Source organism: Diadema antillarum, unplaced genomic scaffold (assembly GCF_040938485.1).
Source record: "Diadema antillarum isolate AM-2024a unplaced genomic scaffold, OU_Dant_1.0 seq00001145_RagTag, whole genome shotgun sequence".
Taxonomy (NCBI): Eukaryota; Metazoa; Echinodermata; class Echinoidea; order Diadematoida; family Diadematidae; genus Diadema; species Diadema antillarum.
The window spans coordinates 266,562-286,991 of record NW_027271957.1 but is presented as its reverse complement, the minus strand read 5'-3'; the positions used below and the strand labels follow the sequence as shown (position 1 = coordinate 286,991).

Here is a 20,430-nt window from a genome sequence, read left to right as displayed (position 1 = left end):
CTTCGTCCGGCATGCATCGTCTGTCTTGTGTAAACTTTTTATATTTTCATCTTCTTCTTGAGCACCCCTTGACCATTTTTCACCAAACTTGGCTGGTAGCATTCCTAGGGGGATAGGATCTCAATTTGTTCAAGTGGGCACCATACCGCACCTGGGTGACCCCCAGAGGGGCCCAAACCTCCCAAAATTAAGGAATCTTAAAAAAATCTTCTTCTTTAGAACCAGTGATGATAGAGCTACAATGTACATGTAAGTTAACACTATGAGTTTACAATAGTACAATGATGACTGTAGTTTCAAGTTTGTTCATGGGGGAATCAGGGGTGCCCCCCTTGGGACCCAGGAGAGGGGGTTTGGGAGGGGTTCTAATGCGGCCCAAATTGTACATTTGCATCTTTTTCTTGAAAATGCCATAATGAATTTTCACCAAACTCGGCAGGTACAAAGCATCCCTAGGGGAAAAGAATATCGTAATCATCAAATGGGCACCATGCCCCACCTTAGGGGCCCCAGGGGGGCCAAAATTAGGGCCGAAATTGTACATTTTCATTTTTTCTTGATAACCCAATAATGAATTTTCACCAAACTTGGCAGGTAGCATCCCTAGGGGGATAGAATGTCAATTCCACCAAATAAGCACCATGCCCCACCTGGGGGCCCCCAGGGTGCCCAACCTACTCACCACCCCCCCCCTCCCCAATAAGGAATCTTTAAAGATTTTCTCTAAAACCAGAAGTGATTTTTTTTATGAGTCAGTATATTGAGGAGTGTTGTTTCAAGTTTGTTCATGGCAGGGGTGCCCCCCTCCCCTCCCCCTCAGGATCTCAAAGTGTTTGAATGGGCATCATGCTTTCCTGTGGGGCCCAGGGGGTCCAAACCTCCTAAATTAAGGAATATACAATATACAAAAACTGCATAATCCAATATTCTGTAAAGTACAGATTACTTGGCAGGTATTTTAACCAGTGTGTGATGGAATATAACATGCAAATGGACACCATGCCCCTAGCTCTCAAAGCTACCCCTCACCACAAGTTTCCAATGTTCTCGGGTAAGAGTCTGCAAGAATGCATGGAAGGTGAACTTGCGATACTCAGTTGAGCGCGAGACCCCGGATCTCTTGTTTATCAGACTAACTTATTTTTTGACTGGATTTCCCCTTAAACATAACATAATATGTTTATATTTCCTTTTGTATCTCGTGGTGATGTTATGAACTGTTGTACATGTAGTCCTCTCATTCAGAATGGCAGTGCTAATACATGTATGTTCTGCTAATTGCAATACATGTACTGCTGCATACCCTAACCCATATAATATATTTATTTGTATTTCATTCGCCTTTAATAATGTCATGCCCTGGTCTTTGAGCCATTTTCAGTTGTAAGTACTGCAAGATTCAAACTTGATTTCATACTTGATCATTGTGTTCTTGTCTCCTCATTTCACAGTATTCCAGGCATGTACAGTACATGTATGAACACTGTACTGCTCTTCTGCAAAATGACTCATTCAGCTCATTACCAGCTTGCAGTGAGAGAACTTCCAGTACGAGCAGGCAGGATTTGTGAACAATAGGTGGGTAATTTGCAGTGAGTGATTCTGTATATCCTTGTCTTGTATAGATCACATCTGTATACTATATGCATTAATTACTGAACTGTTTTACCCTAAAGCAGATATTTATATTGGCACTTGCTGTTTGATGGAGATTTTTGTTTTTCCCTCAATGAGAGTGTGCCAATGTTGATAGGAAGGTGAATGTTGCCATGAATATTTGATAGATACAATATCTGCTTCATTCATTTGATGCTGTGATCTCTAGTGTTCTATACACATTGTACTTGTGAAACTAACATGCAAATATATGTGGGTTCCATGGTAATGTATATACACCTGTAGCTAGTTAAAGATCCAGGAAAATAATGCTCTGAAGGCCTTTATAAACATTCAAATAACTGTAAATGTATGTAATCCACCCTTATATTCCTTTGGAAATCTCAGGTTTGAGCAGGAAATGAAAGATACTACCCAGTTTGTGAGGATTTCATGCTTGCAAAGCCCTGCTTCAGAAAAAAAAAGACTTGTGGGCGTGGCTCGTGATATGATTGTGATGTCATGTCAGGAATTCTTAGCTGTACAGCTCTGTGTAGTAAAGTCCTAAAAACTGTGTTTTTTCACAATAAATGTTGAAATGACGACAAACACCACTGGCTGACTAATTTTGCATCAGTTTTCATGTGAATTATTTTTTTCCATTTCTTATTGTAATTTGGTAGATTATACAATTTGTATGATTTTTAAGTGTTTCAAAGTGCATTTTTATGAGAGAAGTCTAGAGCAGGTGATTTGTTTGGTAGATTGAGCAGAGCACAGTCATTTCTTGAGTTTGGCTGGTAAGTCAGGCCAATCTCGAGATGCATTGTGATCGACAATATAAAAAAATCGTAACAACTAGTTTAGAAGTCCATGTTATCTCAAGCTACAGTATTAGACCCAAGTGCAAGGCCCGTTCACTAATGAATCACTCACATGGTCACTCACTGTGCACTCTAGCCCGTACTGTATAAAGTGCAGTGCTAAGAATGTGCTTGATCTAGCTGGGCGGCTAGCTGTGTCTGCATGTGTGATGATCCTTAGTTTGTTCTTGAACCAGTTGCTGTGATTTGTAAATTGTAATATCCTGACCTCTAAATTAGAGTTGTGAGTTATCTTTTAAAGGACAAGTCCACCTTCATATACTTAAGGATTGAGAGAATGCAGCAATATTAGTGGAACACATCAGTGAAAGTTTGAGGAAAATTGGACAATCCGTTCTAAAGTTACGAATATTTCAAGTATCTGCGCAGTCACTGCTGGAAGAGAAGACTACTACAGTGTGTGATGTCACATGCGTACAACTATATAAGGAAAATAAAAAGAGAATTTCACAAAACTTGACTTTTTGAATAAAGTGCACATTTCTTCGACTTGCTACTGAGGTATGTTAAAGGGGAAGGCTAGTAACTGATCAGTGGGAATCAGTGGAAATGCTGGGATATGATTGTTCCAATCCTTATGGGATTCATTCAAGAGTTCATTGTATATCTAGTGTTGTGTGAAAATGATTTGCTTCAGAATGGTCCCATATTCAAGTAATGTGCAGTTTAATGCTTCCAGGTTAGCGTCCCTGGTCAGTGACGGAGCATTAATCTGCACATTACGTGAATATGAGACCGTTCTGAAGCAAATCATTTTCACACAACAATAGATATACAATGAACTCTTGAATGAATCCCATAAGGATTGGAACAATCATCTCCCAGCATTTCCACTGATTCCCACTGATCAGTTACTAGCCTTCCCCTTTAAGGGTAATATTATTCCCCCTGCCTTCTGAAAGAGAGAAGTCGAGTGTTCTTTTGTTATGCGAGAAAAATGGAAATATTTTGAATTTTCTGTAGTCTTTCTTTATATCGTTGTACTCATGTGACATCACAAGCTATAGTAGTCTTTTCATTCAGCCGTGACTGAGCAGAAACTTCAAAAATTCATAACTTTTGAACGGATTGTCCGATTTTGCTCAAACTCTCACTGATGTGTTCTACTGCATTCACTCAACCCACATGTCTATGAAGGTGAACTTGTCCTTTAAATTCTCTGCAAAATCAGTAAATCAATTTGGTGTTTGCACAGCGCAGTGGTTGATTTGAGCATACACTGTATGGTACAGTTGTACCAACGTTAGATGATGTAAGAGCCCAATGAAAAGAGACAGATTATACATAATTGTACCATCAGTGTATAAATCAATATGACATAGGATTTTCGGACCATTATCTGTTACTAGACGAGGCCTACAACAGAGTCCCCAGTTTCTGCATTTCATTGCAGTTTGAGGGACATGTGGCAACACAGATTGCTGCAGTGATGCTAGCCAATAAGAGAGACATTAGACTACTGTTTAGCAACAAATAGTACTGTATCAGAAACACTTCCTTCACCTAAACAGAGACAAGTCGGCATAATTTTTCTGTAGCGAGTAGAAACATTGAATCAGTGGCATGACAGTGTGGCTGACAGCAGTAGCCTTTGGCACTGTTAAGTTTCACTGTGCCGCTAAATGGACAAAATTGAAAATGTAGATCTTGTAGATTATCTAGAACTTCTCTAGAATGTGGACTACAAGTATTTCGACAAATTTCATCAGAAACACTTTCTTCACGCTGTCTATAGCAAATAGAAATAGACTGTGTGATTATAGTATTTATCAGAGGGATTCGAGACATCACAAACAATAGTGAATTGAACCAGGCAGTAGCACTGGGCCTACAACAGAATCTCTGGCAGGGCTTGTGTCTGAAGCACGCAAAGTGCACCACTGGGACTGACGGGTTAACACCATGCACCATCTACATGTAGTCCAAATACTGGCACAGTCTGCTTGTAGTGTTGTCACACTGTAAAAACTCCAACATGAGCAATGCTTATTCAATGGAGACACTGCAAGTATCATTTAATTGTTCTATTTCGACAGATTTAGTAAGCAAGTTACACTAATGTAGTAGATTTCTGTTGTCAAGCCTTCTTACCACATAGTTGTGATCCTTAAAAATAGAACCATCTTAGGCCCTATCTCCCTTGTCTTCTCGACTCCAACTGCATCATCAGCACTAGTCTAGCTTCTGGACTCTTTTTACTCGTAGCAGTGATCGTGTACACGTCAAGCCGTATGAGGGCGTGACACCCGAGGATTGCGATACGCCGAGAACTGCGATACCCGAGAAAAAAAGAGTCCAGTAAAATACTTTCGCCGGATCGAGCAGGGTCAAGAGTTCACGCTAGAGTGGTCATGAATATTCATGACTCGCAGTCAATCAGACAGTTTTACTACTTGTTAATGAGAATACCAGCTGATCGCACTCCCACTGGTAGTGTGTGGTAGTGCTGCCCACCTCCACTATACCACGGAGGTGCTATAGCACCTCCCTGACTATACACTACAGCAATGTCCACCAAATACGCGGAGGGTTTTGTTGTGAAGTTGAGCCCACTTCGACCACCTGCTCATACTGCATTATGTAGGCCTATGCTTTCTTTATGCATGATGAGAGACAAGCTGCCAATTCCATGATTTCATGAAGTCATCATATAAAAGCTGTTACATAAAATCAAGGAAATTCCAAATACTCTCATAATTATGAAGCTATATTATGTATACAAGAGAAGTAAAGTCTGTGTGTCTTGTGAGAGAGAAGTTTTTTCATGAAACGTAGCCTCCATCCAAATAGGGGAGCTGTATATCTCCACAATTTTATAATACGATGAAAAAAAATGTTTCATTGGACATTGTAGGCTTATTGAAGATTACAGACTTTATTTTAGATTTATTCCTCCGAGAATAATAGAATGACCTCCGTAAAAGGGTCAATCCCACTATATCCGCTAAAATATGTGATCTTCATATACATGACTTTTGATCAATATTCAATTCAATTCATGCTTTATTTCATTTTTCGAATAGAACATAAACATTTCACTTTCTTTGGTAACAGAGAATAAGGTTGCATAGTCAAAACAAAGTAAATTGAGAAAAGTATAATCGAGGAACCTTGGGATAAGAAATACGTTGTAATGAAAATTGACTGAAGTGATAAAGACGATATAATACGTAAGACATCTTAAAAATGGAGGGACCCACTAAAAAGACAATGCTTGTAGAATGTGGGCCCCTCAAGTAAAGAATGTCAATAGAAATTGAACTGATGCAAAAAGGGGAAGAAAGACTGGGAATAAAGTAAAAAAGAAAAAAGTCTGGAAGCCCACTAGGAAGATAGAGTATCAAACAGACATACATACTCAGGCGAGTAAACATAAAACGAAACTGGGACGACGAAACTAATAAAGGGGGACTCATAGACAAGACAGAACGAGACAAGACTAACATAACAGGAAGACAATACAACGGACAGAAAGACAAAACAGATCCAGTGATCCTCGACAGAATTCATTGAAAAAAATGATGGGATGCGTGAAAAGGATACGATTATATAGAAAAGTATAGAGAAATAGATGCAGAAATAATATAAATGAAATCAAACCTACTCTGTAGGTGTCTCAGGACAAAAGAGACGAGAAAATACGTGACAGTATATCACTTGTAAGCCAAGTTCTTCGAAAAGGAATTGAAATAAGCCAACAGGCTAATTCAATTCTGTGGGATCATAAAATTGCAATAAAGAAAACTTTAATCTTCTTTTAAATGAATATATAGAGGGGGCATTTTGTATATCATTATTCAGGGAATTCCAGTAAGTTGGGCCAGTGTAAATAAGTGTGTTCTTAGCAAACATCGTTCGTAAAAGAGGTAAATGAAATTCATTGGAGCGTCGAGTGGGATACTCATGGAATGATTGATTTCTTTGAAACATAGAAGCAAAAATGGACGGGAGTGAGTCGTTGCTGTACATGTACATAAATTGCCCCAAATTATATAAAAACAGATCTTTAGTTTTTAATAGCTTATTGGAGGAAAATAACAAATTTGAGTGGGAGGGTATGGAAGGATAACAGATGACACGGAGAGCTTTCTTTTGTAGAAGGAACACTCTATCCAGTAGATTCTGATGAGTGTTACCCCATACTAAAACACCATAATTAAGATAAGGCAATATCAATGAAGAATATAACATAAGTAATGATTTTTGTGGAATATACGAATTCATTCTATTTATAACGCCTATATTACGCGAGATTGTGTTGGATATATAATCAATATGTAACTTCCAGGAAAGTTTGTCGTCAACAATAATTCCAAGAAATTTAAAATGTGAAACTCTTTCTAACTGAATATCATTCAAAACTATAGCTGTACTCAGAGTATCAACAGTATAACTGAAAATCATATATTTCGTTTTTTCGGCATTCAAGGATAATCTGTTGGCTCTTACCCAATTACTCACTTTTTGTAATTCAAAATTAACTTTTTGAACAAGAAAATTAGCATCATTGTGGGCAAAAAATACATTGGTATCGTCAGCAAAATGGATGAAAGAAAGTACTTCAGATGCCTGACAAAAATCATTAATATAAGCAATGAATAACAGTGACCCTAATAAACTTCCCTGCGGAACACCACAATTTACTTCTCTTATTACTGAACAATTGTCTTTGATTATAACAAACTGTCTTCTATTTTCCAAATAACTCTTGAACCACTCCAAGGCCTTCCCACGTATTCCGTAATGTGATAACTTGTGTAGTAGAATATCGTGATCAACAGTGTCGAAGGCCTTGGAGAAGTCCAAGAAAATACTAATTAAATGCGAATGATTATCAATTGCGTGAGCTACTTTATCAATAAAACATAAAAGAGCATGAGTTGCACTATGCTTCTCTTGAAAACCGAATTGCGAATTAGTAAAAATATTATGCAACTTCAAAAAACCAATAGCTCTCTTATAAATGAGTTTCTCTAAAACTTTGGACAACGATGATAATAAAATTGGACGATAATTACTGACATCGGATTTATCACCCTTCTTAAATAATGGAATTACTTTGGCCAGTTTCATCTTATCAGGAAACACACCATTAGAAATTGACAAATTGAATATATGAACAAGTGGATCATCATACCCAGAACTCCTCTTGTTCTTAAAAGAAGATACAATATCAATAATCTCATGTCTATTAGTTGGAGTAAAATAAACAGAATTGGAATTGCGCTGGCCTAAATATTCAGTAAAATGATGCTCTGACGCAGGAATATTTTGGGCGTAATTTTCACCTATCTTTGAAAAGTAAGAATTGAAAGTATTTGCAATGTGAACAGGGTCACTGATGATTTCATCATTCAACTTAATGTTGTCGAAACCAGATTTTTTTACTCGAAACATTCATAGCTTGCTCTAACACATTCCAAGTATATTTCATATCAAACTTATATCTTTGCAATTGCTTAAAATAATATCTTTTCTTTTCAGAACGTAAAATCATAGAGTATTTTTATATGAAGTGTATTTACGTTTTGATCGCTCATTTTTTTCCAATTTGTATCTATAATACAATCAATTTTTCCTGTTAATCAACCGAAGAATTGATTTTGTAATCCACGGCAACCTAGGTGTCTTTTTATAATCTGGTTTATTTTTTTGTTTCGGAATTACATTATCCAAATGATAATTAAATGTTTCCATGAAATAATCAAAAGACAAATTAATATCATCACTTTCAAATACTCTTGACCAATCAACAGTTTCGAGAACCGCATCAAGACTAGCTAGCTTTTCAGACGAGACTCTACGACTCAATAAAGGAGATGAAAAAAATTAACATTATTAACTGAGGTTTTAAGCTCAAAATGAGTCATAATTGGATAATGGTCTGTCATATCTGAAAGAATTATATAAGAATTGATAAGGGGTAGGGTATTAAAAAACATATTGTCGATCAGAGTAGCAGAGTGATCAGTGACACGCGTAGGTTTCGAAATAAGCGGAAGAAAAGAAGAGGACAAAAATGTTTGAAGAAACTCGTGTGCGGCAGTATCATTTTCCAACTTGAGTAAGTCCATATTGAAGTCGCCGAGGAAGAAACAATCCTTATTTTTAAAAACTGGGGATTTTATCAAATCTGAAAGGTAAGTTAAAGAAATCTTTGATATTGGAGTTTGGAGGTCTGTACATAATGCCGACCACAATATTCCTAATCCCAGGGATGTAAATTTCTAAAAATAATGATTCAACAATATTATCCATTCTGGAAAAAATTCAAATAGATTTAAGGGATCCCGTGCCACAGAAGTCATATTTTTGGTAAAGCAACTCTACCAAAGATATTTAAAACCAGACCCCCCCCCCAAAAAAAAAAAAAAAAAAATTGTAATGATAATAAATAATAGTAATAACATCATTATCATTACAAAATATCCAATGTAGGAACCAGATTCAAATAGTCGATCGTGCCAAAATATATTTCTGTCTCTACAATCAGGCTTAAAGGACAAGTTCACCTTCATAGACATGTCGGTTGAGGGAATGCAGCAATATTAGTAGAACACATCAGTGAGAGTTTGAGCAAAATCGGACAATCCGTTAAAAAGTTATGAATTTTTGAAGTTTTTGCTCAGTTACGGCTGGATGAAAAGACTACTATAGCTTGTGATGTCACATGAGTACAACGATGTAAAGAAAGAATAAAGAAAATTCAACATATTTCTATTTTTCTCGCATAACAAAAGAACACTCGACTTCTCTCTTTCAGAAGGCAGGGGGAATAATATTACCCTTAACATACGTCAGTAGCAAGTCGAAGAACTGTGCACTTTATTCAAAAAGTAAAGTTTTGTGAAATTCTCTTTTTATTTTCCTTATATAGTTGTATATGCATGTGACATCATACACTGTATGAAAGCGAACACTTCTTTTTAATGGGTGCTCATCAATGTGAATGCAGGAGGATATACAGGTCATTCTCATTTATACACCCCCCCCCCAAAAAAAAAAAAAAAAAAAAAATTGGGGCAAAATTGAATAAGATACGACTAGCAAATTACCTCCCGCAAAACCATACTGTTGAAAAGACATGCATTTTACTTCTCTTTTGTTTTAATGGGAGTGGACTTTCTCTTGTCTGTATGGTTGTAGAGAACCTATTGGAAAGCAATACCCGGAAGTAAATGGTTTAGCAAATATTTACACATCACAGATGATTTTTTTTTATTTATTTATTGTCTTCTTTATAAAAGCAGGGTAGTCCCATTCAAGCCGCAAGGCCTGCTTTCCAAGGGAGCCCTGCTGGAACAAATCACATTTATGATACAATAAAATATATACATAATAATAATATACAAACACACACAATAACACATTTCATAAAAGTGGAGAGCCTCTGTAGATAGATAGAGCGAGAGAGAGGGGGGAGGGGGGAGAGAAAGAGAGGGTGAGAAAGAAAGGTGACAGGAAGAAAACATGTGTACAACTTTCAAAGAAACGAGAAATTAACTACTGCTGGTAATCACCTGGATGTTGCGGACATTGCGTTTAAAAAGGGGCAGTGAGGCGGAGGATTTAACAAACACGGGTAGAGAGTTAAATAGCTTCGTTGCTGTGTATGAAAAAGACTGCTTTTTATACTCGGACTTGGGTTTAGCTAGATATAGTTGGTGCATGGAGACTGATCTCGTATAGAGTATGGATTAGTTCGCTGAGGAGAAACTCGTCTTAGATATTCGGGAGCAAGGCCTTTTAAAATCTTGTACATAAATACATTATAATTATATTCCAGTCTATGTTTAACGGATTGTAATTTCAAAGAATCTAACATAATTTGAACAGGGGTATAATAGGGTGCATCTAACACTAAGATGATATAACTTTCGAGCCCAGCTATTAGTAAAATTGCATTTATATGCATTGAACATCAGCTGCGTGGATAGTATAAAAATTGATGATGCGCAGTGTGGGACACGATCGACATATTGCAATTTTGTCTTAACGGTAACGTACTAGTATTATGTTTCATTGGAAATACCAGATATTTCTCCTTTAATCATGCTGTTAATGAACATCTTTAAAAATCGTCCAACAATGAAGGATTAAAAAATCTAGGGCAGCTAGATAAACTTTATAGGAGACCATACCATGTTGTTATCATGTCGTGTTGTTCTGAGGGGTGAACCCCGTAGACTGTGGTATCATAAAGTTTAAATGAATAATTAATAAATCTATTTTGCACTATACGATATAAGCAAGTGTCTGATTTATATCTATGCCCTTCAGCATGGTGTTGTGGAGTTTGTCTGTTATATCAAGGGGGCTCTCTTGCCTTCTTGATGATTATAGCTAGTTTACCTCCTGATGGTTACATGGCATCATCTTTATAATGCAATGTGAATATCAGAATTGTATAATAATCGATCCGCTGGGATTGTTAAATGCTGAATAATTCTGGACTCAGAAATTTCTCATTTCTGGTTACAGTTTGTTTTTCTGAAGGTTCATTTTCAGGGTTTATTATTACGATGGTTCAGTAATCCAAAACTAAATAAGGTTCGTTTAAAATCCTAAAGGATTGGTCTTCCGAATGTTCGTTTGTATAGCCCCTAAAAGACATATAAAGAAAAAAAGTTTGCAATCCCGAAGGTTCGTTAATATAAAACGATATTGGTTAGTAATTCCGAATGTTTGGTTATAAGTATGCAATTTTTCCATATGTTGGATTTACGAACCTTGTTTCATATGTTTGTTTGTTTGATGTTTGTTTGTTTGTTTGTTTGTTTGTTTGTTTGTTTGTTTTTTGGGGTGGGGGTGGGGGGCTATCAAACCTTCAAAATAATAAAGTTTCTCTTATTTTCAGATTAACGAACCTTCGGGAAAACAATGCCTATTCAATTTTTGGATACATAGCGTGTATAAGGTTTGCCACGTAATTTCTCCATCAAACATGTGATATCTTTATCTTCCTTTGGTAAATTAGGTCTGAAGAAAATACCAGCTTATTTTTTTTTAAATCAAAACTGATAAAATACTATTCCTAAGCTTGTGAAGCTCAACGCCGGAAACCTTTTATGCTCGCGTAATCAAAGCGTGTTTTTGTATTCTAACCTGTTATATTTTATAACACATAAAGCTTTGATGGCTACATATCTTATCGATGAAATCACTTATCACTAGTAATTTCAGCGTCAGATCCCACACTCAGAAAGATTTGTGGATGTTTTTATTTGAAATTGCGTGGTATTTAGGTCCTATGCTGACAGTTTTACTATTGTGGTTGTGTTGTGAATTATTGTTCTCCAGATATAGAAATCCGATTGTAAACCTACTTAACGTTTATACTTGGCTAAAAAAAAAAAAAGGGGGGGGGATTCCAGAAGTTCAAGGCTTCATCTTATAGGATTGGCACACAAGTACAACATACAGTCGACTGCAGTCGTAGTATACCCAGTCAATTTGCATATAATATCAATTTGATATTTAGAATCAGTGCCTTCTTCAAAGTGTTTATGGATTCACTCGGACACAGAGCAGCCGATTGAAATACCTCTCTCTTACCAAATCCTGTTGCACTGCCACAAACAAGATCGCAAAATCAAGAACATTTCTAATTATGATACGAATAGTCATGGCTACTATTGGGCCCTATTCTTTTGTACAAAGTTGAAAAAAATAGAGAGAAATCACTAGAGAGATAAACGATCGTAGATCGCCATTCGTTTTTAGCTCCATGGCCAAACTAAACACTTTATACTGGGTAAGGTACATAATTATGCAATGCATGCATGCAGTACTCCATCCGCCCATGGTGGGACCAGGGGGGTGGAAGAGAGACCAAGGACAGATCTGCAGGGTGTTGGGAGAAAGGTACTGAACTGTGTAATGCCTATAACGGTCGATGACTAGTCTAATCCAAATTCAGCAGTAAATTCAGCATTATGTGTTCGTATTAGGCCTACTATGAATAAAAAGGTACTGTGTCTTTTCTTCAGAAGAATTGAATACTCTGAAACCAATTTGTGACCTATATGAATCTACATGTCATTAATATAGATCACATACGAAGTCAGATAGACGCAAATTTCATTTACATTGGTTTGATAAACAGACTACTACCATACTCGGTGGGCGGGACCTGTCAGAGCGAATGATATATCGCGTTCAGTCAAAATCCGATCGGAAAGTCGTAAAACTGAAACTTTCTTCCCGGACCCTTTTTCGTTGGGCGCGCAGTCTCTCGAATATCGCAATCAGAAAGTTTGCGCCCTCTCTTGGCACCAAGGAAAAGGGGACGGAGCCCAGACTACATCAGCACAGACTCTGGCCCCAAACTATACTACAAATGTAGGTCTAGAAAGTATCCAGATATTTTTCTTTGGCTGGTAACAATTGAATTATTTAGGCTACTCTTCTGTTGAACCTTCTAACAATTCTCTCTCCCCCCCCCCCAAAAAAAAAAGTCAATAAAAAAATTGTAATGGGCAAAGGTTCAAAGACAAAGGATAAAATCGATACATGTTTTTATCATAGAGCTCATTCCTGAGATGACGTCGCATGGTACTTTGCGTGGTTCGCTGAGTTTTAGCAGAATTTAGAGGGGCATTCCAGGCCCGATGATATGGTGCAATTAACTCACTGATAAGAGGCCAAAGCTTTTGAATTCGTAACGGTCATCACTAAATACCTTGAAACTTCACACATATGTCTAGTATGGATATATGTCACACAGGGTAGTGTGAGTGGGCGAGAGACGAACCCTGAATGTGCTTATAACTGTTTCATGCTGCACGAAAACCAATACATCGGACTTGTGTACTGTTTACATGATGGATTTTACATGGGTCAGAAATGACAGTGGTTTCAGTTTTTTCCTGACATAACCTAGCGCCAAATATTAAAGAAAAGATATTTGGAACATAGTATGGACATACTGCCACAAGTCATACTGAAGTTTTATTTTGGGGCAAAAAAAGAAAAATGTGAAAAATTAACACTTTTTTAGAGACTGACTTCCTACAGTGTACGTTATTTTCACAGGTTTATCCTCAATAAAATCCAAATTAACATTGCCAGTTAGAGAATAGTTTCTCCTTTAGTTTGCTGTATAGATTTTATCATTTGATGGCGTCTGAGGTGAGATATTGTGATTGCCGTGCAACATAACCCCAGCGGTTTTGCGTACACAAGCTGTTTACTTTATACAAATGAGGCTTCGAGGTCATAAGCTTTGGCCGAGTTAATTGCACTGTATCGCCGTGCCTGATTCCCAAGTGCAGTTTTCTTTCTCAATATTTTGTTCTTCATTCAGAATTGCAAGAAATTAGTATGAAAATCAAATTCAGTGAGGAAAATTATCTAGGATGATGTCTGTGAAAAGAAATGATTTCCCTGGACCTTTATCACATACTTGCAGAATAAGCAACAAGAGATGCAAATTGTATCATTCTCTAGAAGTTTTAGATGTCACATACGGTGTAGATAAAAACCTTAGATATTCACCTCTTGATTGGTTCATAAAAACTCGGGTATGAATTCGCTGGTTTACATGTAGAACAATAATGAGCATGCATCCATCTTGGAAACCTCCAAGCCAACTTTTAAAAGTTTGAAAACAAAACCAGCAATATTTCTTATGTTTAAAAGTGTGGATGACCCTCGTATTCTGACTGGTAGATGCCTGAAGTGTGCCTTGAACATACAATGTACAGTACAGATACATAGAGAAAAGAGACACAGAGAGAGGTACACTGTATAAGAGGGGGTATATTAATAGGAGGAAAAGGAAGTGAACCAGCACCCTGTCAGATGAGAGGCATGATTTAACATGTCTATTGGGAGATGAGGAGGGAAGAGTGAGTAAAAGCAGGGAGGTGGGACCTCCCTGGTAGAAGGCAGATTCAAGGACAGCAAGAGGGGTGGGGGGAGATAAGGCTGTGGTGTATGTGGCATCACATCAGCACTATACTCCAGATATGCATGTGTGACTATGTATGTGGCAGTATGAAGTCAACAGATGTACAATTAAACCAATCATTGGCGTTTGAGATGTCTCTCAGGGAGAAATGTTTGATTATATTGAATTATGCTATGAAGAAAAATTAAGCAAAACTTGGCCTTTCAGTCTTTTGATTGCTGTAGGTACAGTTGTGTATTTATGCAGTGTGTACAAAATTACAAATACAAATAGTGCATGTTCTATTATGCAATATACTGGAATAGTAAATATTGTGATTAAAAGCAAGATTCGTGATTGGCCAGATTGATACCATGTGACTTGCATACATTTTGTTAAAGTACACAATAAATATAACTACACGTATCTTGTTTACATTTATGCACTACTGCGCAGTCATGGCATAGGCCCTACAAAACAGTCAAGCGTCCCTGGGTAGTACTGATAACTTATATGTTTTCTACACATACACAGTATAACAAACATGTAATGGGTGTTTTGCTACGAGCATGCCAGCACGTCATACACTGTGCCTACAGTATGCCCTGCAGCCACCCAGCGCAGCAGTGTGTAGTAATATGAAGCACAGCATAGGCATGCACTCGCTTGATATAATATACAGCAGTAATAGTCAGTACCCAATGTCCGTGTAGTCCAATCCTAAAGGCAAGCAGTGTGAACTGAAAGCCCCATTTTAAGTCTTAACAGTGGAATGTATGGAAAATGTATAAAAAATCTTTGAGGCAAGAAAATAAGTTAAATTCCTAGTTTCACGTCCTTCATTTCTCTGCATGGTGTTCATTATTCCAAAAGAAGAATAATGCTCGTAATTCCGATGGCTTGTTATCCAGAACTAAACTAATTTATTAATCTGAAAATGTATTAGGGCTTGTCAATCCAATTTGTGGCATTATTCTGAATGTTCGTTAATCTGAAAATGAATAATGTACAGGTGTGAGTTTCTTCAGTTTGTCTCCCTCTGCAAATTAAATTTGTTAAGATCGCAACTGCTGATCTGTAAATTAACAAACATGTCGGAAAAAAGGAACCAGTGGGACTCGAACCTGTCATCTACCGCTTTCCAGGCAGCGACACTACCACAAGGCTGTCCCTGATTGCCGGCAGTGACACGATGAACATGGAACAAATACCTAAGCTCCGAAATTCCGACATTGTTCCAGGGCGGACAAGGCATAGGATAAATGAAAGAAAGATATTATTCAGAGGGGTTAATTTACAGATCAGCAGTTGCAATCTTAACAAATTTAATTTGCAGAGGGAGACAAACTGAAGTAACTCACACCTGAACCTTCACCCCTCTGAATAATATCTTTCTTTCATTTATCCTATGCCTTGTCCGCCTTGGACTACTTAACATAACAATGTCGGAATTTCGGTGCTTGGGTATTTGTTCCATGTTCATCATGTCACTGCTGGCAACCAAGGACAGCCTGGTGGTACATGTAGTGTCGCTGCCCGGAAAGCAGTAGATGACAGGTTCGAGTCCCACTGGTTCCTTTTTTCCGACATGTTTGTTAATTTAATACAGATCAGCAGAACGGTGTTTGCGATCTTCACAAATTTAATTTGCAGAGGGAGACAAACTGAAGAAACTTACACCTGAACCTTCACCCCTCTGAATAATATCTTTCTATCATTTATGAATTATGTAGTATGGAACTTATTTCTTTTTCAGCTAAAATAAAATGAACTTACAGAATACTGAATCTTCTTTCATTTTCGAATGAACGAACCTTCAAAAATGAAATTTCATAGATTAACGAATCTTCAAAAGAGCAAAGCCTTTTTATTTATTTATTTATTTTTCTACTAACAAACCTTCAGAATAGCAAACTTTCAGAGTAATGACAGTAACATTTTTTCTATTTATTGGGCAGTGGAGGATAGTTCAGAAAAGATGAATAGATGGGCAGGAAAAGCAAGAAATAGATTAATTCATGTTTGACATCGTTTATACTTTTATCGGGCAGTGAGTATACCTCAGGAGAAGTATAGAAGATGGGAGGGGAAATATTTAATGCAAGAAATAAGGTTTATTTCTTAGCTTGACATCATTCACTTTTTTGCACAGTTTTCGTCATTCTGAAGGGAAAAAAAGAAGAAGGTTTGTTATTCTGATGGTTTGTTATTCCCAAACTGAAATTTGCAAAATCCCTATGCCCAGTGATGTTTGTTTCTCCGAAAATGTTATAGGTTTTGTCAATCCAAACATTTGTGGCATTGTTCCGAAGGTTCATTAATCTGAAAATGAAAAAAGGGGGTTTGTATCTGAAAAGAAATTATCGTATTCGTATCAACTAACCTCTGATATATCAATACTTATCTGCATTTTTGGAATAGCAAACTTTGGAAAAGCGAAACTTTTTTTCTTTCATTTTTGGATTGAGCAACCTTCAGTGTAATGAACTTTGATATTAACGAAATGGCTGTAACACCTCCTTTTTTTAAATCGAGCAGTGTGGGGTACTGTAAAACGAGGAATTTTGCGTGCATTTAATTTCGCGAATTTCGTGAGCGCCAAGATTCGCGCAATTAAAATGCACGCGAAAGTTCTTGTCTACACTATATGCATTGAATGCCAGTGGCAGTTCGCGAAAATTTCATGCCGCAAAAAAGGCCGTCGGCTCCAATTCGCGAAAAATTCATGCCGTGAATATATCATGTTTTACAGTAATTCAGAAAAGAAATAATATTGAAAGGAGAAACATTTAAAGCAGGAAAAGGATTATTCTAAGTTTGACATTGTCTACCAGTATACAAGATGTATGTCTTTTTATTTGGTCAGTAGGGGATAATTATTCAGGTAAGAAAGGAAAAAAAAGAGGAAAAATACACAATATTGTAGGCTTATTTGAGACCAATTAAATGAAAGAATTTAAAGGAAACCGAAACCCAACAACAAATGTGGATTGAGTGAAAGCAGCAACATTAGTAGAAGTCGGTAGAAATTCAACATGTCAAATCTCTATGACTGGCGCTAAGACCCAGTCGTACGACTAGAAAATGGCAAGACTGTGAAGTCACACTTCTAGTCTTAAGGTCTTAAGACCGGTGAATTGGGGCAAAATCGTGTAGTGTGCGGCGGGCTTAAAGGACAAGTTCACCTTCATAAACATAAGGATTGAGAGAATGCAACAATATTAGTAGAACACATCAGTGAAAGTTTGAGGAAAATTGGACAATCGATGCAAAAGTTATGAATTTTTAAAATTTTTGTGTTGGAACCGCTGGATGAGGAGACTACTACAGCCTGTGAGTCATATGCGTACAACAGTATAAAGAAAATGTAAAGAAAATTCAACATATTTTCACTTTTTTCGCATAATAAAAGAGCACATGACTTGCCTCTTTCTAAGAGCAGGGGGAATAATATTACCCATAACATTTGTCGGTAACGAGTCGGGGGAATGCATACTTTTTTCAAAAAATGAAATATTGTGAAATTCTCTTTATATTTTCCTTATATTGTTGTACGCATGTGACATCTAAGTTATTCACACACTGCAGTAGTCTTCTCATCCAGCGGTTACTGCACAAAAACTTCAAAAATTCATAACTTTTGAACGGATTGTCCGATTTCCCTCAAACTTTCAACGATGTGTTCTACTAATATTGCTACATTCTCTCAATCCTTATGTTTATGAAGGTGAACTTGTCCTTTAAGGTATAAGCATTTCCTAAACGTCTTTTGAACAATTTATAAAGGCAAAAGCAAGAAAAAGGAAGAAAAAAAAAGAAAATGCCCCCTCGTGTTGAACCATGGAGCTTCTGTTTGTGAGATAAACGCCTTACCGATCTAGCTAGAAACGGGCTCAATAAACAATATCATTATTTTTGCATGTATTTGCCCATAGACGGGCGCGCGGATTTCTAACTTTCACGCGGCCGCACGACCTTGTTATTTGTCAAAAATGACTAAAAATCAATGGATATTGATCCTTGATGTATCAAGAATCAAAATCACTCAAAGAAACGGAATTTCTACTGTCCGTAAGTGCTGCGCGTGCGGAAATTGACTTTTATTGAATTTTATTTTATTTTATGTCATTTTTATTCTTTATTTTATTCATATTTTTTCATGACAAAGTTTAAAAAAAGAAGAAACGATGGTGAATCATGTAAAATATAAGCATTTCTATATATGTCTTTTATACATGTACAAAGTATCAAGGCAAAAGCAAAAAAAGAAAAAGAAAAAGGAAATGCCGCAATCGAGAATCGAACCCACGAGCCTTAGATTACGAGGTTAACACCTTAGCGAATAGAGCTAAAAAGGTTCCCATAGACTTTGTACATAGAACTCAAAATCCCTCAAAATCCAATCCAAATTCTGATTTTCAATCGAAAATGTCAGCATGATCCGGGCTTCTGATAAAAAAATAAATGGAAGGAACGTAAAAGCGTAATGTCTCACCTATAACTTACTGAAATTTCAGAGAAAATCGATCAAAGATAAATGAGCTACAGCTCCGAGAACATGACCATGTCAATTCCGGATTTTGAAAAAATTCAGTTCCCATAGACATAACTCGTAAACAAGAAGAAGTTTGACAAAAAATCTCCAATCAAAGTTTTGACCATGATACTATTATCGAAATGAAAAGTATTGAATATATCATCGGTAGTACAATAATTAAGCTAAAACATATTCAAAATTCGAAGAAAATTGACTGTAATTACTGATATATTAACATTTAAAGTTAAAAAAAACGTTTTGTGATTTTTTCAAATCCAATTTTTTGAATTAGGATGACGTTATGATGTCATGACATCCGGACGAGCAAATGACTACATCAAATCACATCTACAACTCATAAGCTTTCTATTCATGTAATAAAAAATGGGGGTCACCGTGCATTCTGAGGAGCTAGAGCTCAATAAACAATATCATTATTTTTGCATGTATTTGCCCATAGTCGCGTGCGCGGATTTCTAACTTTAACGCGCATCAAAAATTACTAAAAATCAATGGATATTGATCCTTAATGAATCAGGAATTAAAATCACTCAAAGAAACAGAATTTCTAACATCCGTACGTGCTGCGCGCGCATAAAACGCTCGCACGAATGCGCACGCGCGGAAATTTTTGAAATGCTCCAAATCTTCTGAAATGTACTCTCGTTTGATCAAAGTTGAATTTTGAGCATTTTGAATTTTTGACGCACGCATATGCGTGCGTCGTGATGCGCACGCGGTCAGGAATGTACATGGTAGTAGATATGGACTTGAAGTTTATGTCTACCACAGGAATTTCAGAAATAACATTTAGTTAGGAAGATATGGTCAAGTAGGTGACTCAATGTGGAAAACACAAAATGGCGCCTACGTGACGTCTTGCATGACTGATTCTCATGAAAAGTCTCTAACTGAAACCTCATATGAATGTCATTGATCATGGAAATTTTCATGATCATTGAATAATGAAAACTGATAGAAGTGGAACTAACAAAATTTGGAAGAAAGAAATAAGAATATATAAAAAATAATAAAGATTTTGACAATCACAAGAGGTGATACGCTGATGGCGTATCACCTAATTAAAGACACACAAAAAATGATGACTCCGATCTCGATATGAATGTGACGCACCTGTATACATTTCTCCATTAGGTACAGTACTCTACAATCGTGAATTTAGCCACTCGCAAAAACGATGGGTAGCCCAGATACGCTAAATATATGGTGTATACAGTATTTTATTGTCATGAAAAGTTTAATGTCATTAGATATTGATATGAGATATGTTGACTGAAAATTTCATGTTAACTGGTCATGTCATTGTTGAGATATTTTGTTCTCAAAATTCGTCAGAAAGAAAGAAGAATTAAAAAAAAAGGAAGATTCTGTAGTTAGCATATCACCTAACAACAACAACACACACTCACAAAGAAATCCTTGGTCTTGTTCCGGCCCTCAAGAAAAAGAGAGAGGTTTCTGTGTATGGTTTATGAATAATTGTTAGATGAGAGACAGGATGA

General features: G+C 36.8%; 1 protein-coding gene across 2 annotated transcripts in view; it reads left to right on the top strand.

Annotated features, from left to right (window-relative positions):
* Positions 1–20,430, top strand: part of LOC139744182 (interleukin-6 receptor subunit beta-like) — a 131,603-nt gene that overhangs the window by 47,682 nt on the left and 63,491 nt on the right. For both annotated transcript variants that reach the window (XM_071654635.1, XM_071654634.1), the window contains exon 2: positions 1,452–1,578. The gene's annotated coding sequence lies outside the window, so the exon portion shown is untranslated. The remainder of the gene's footprint in view (positions 1–1,451; positions 1,579–20,430) is intronic.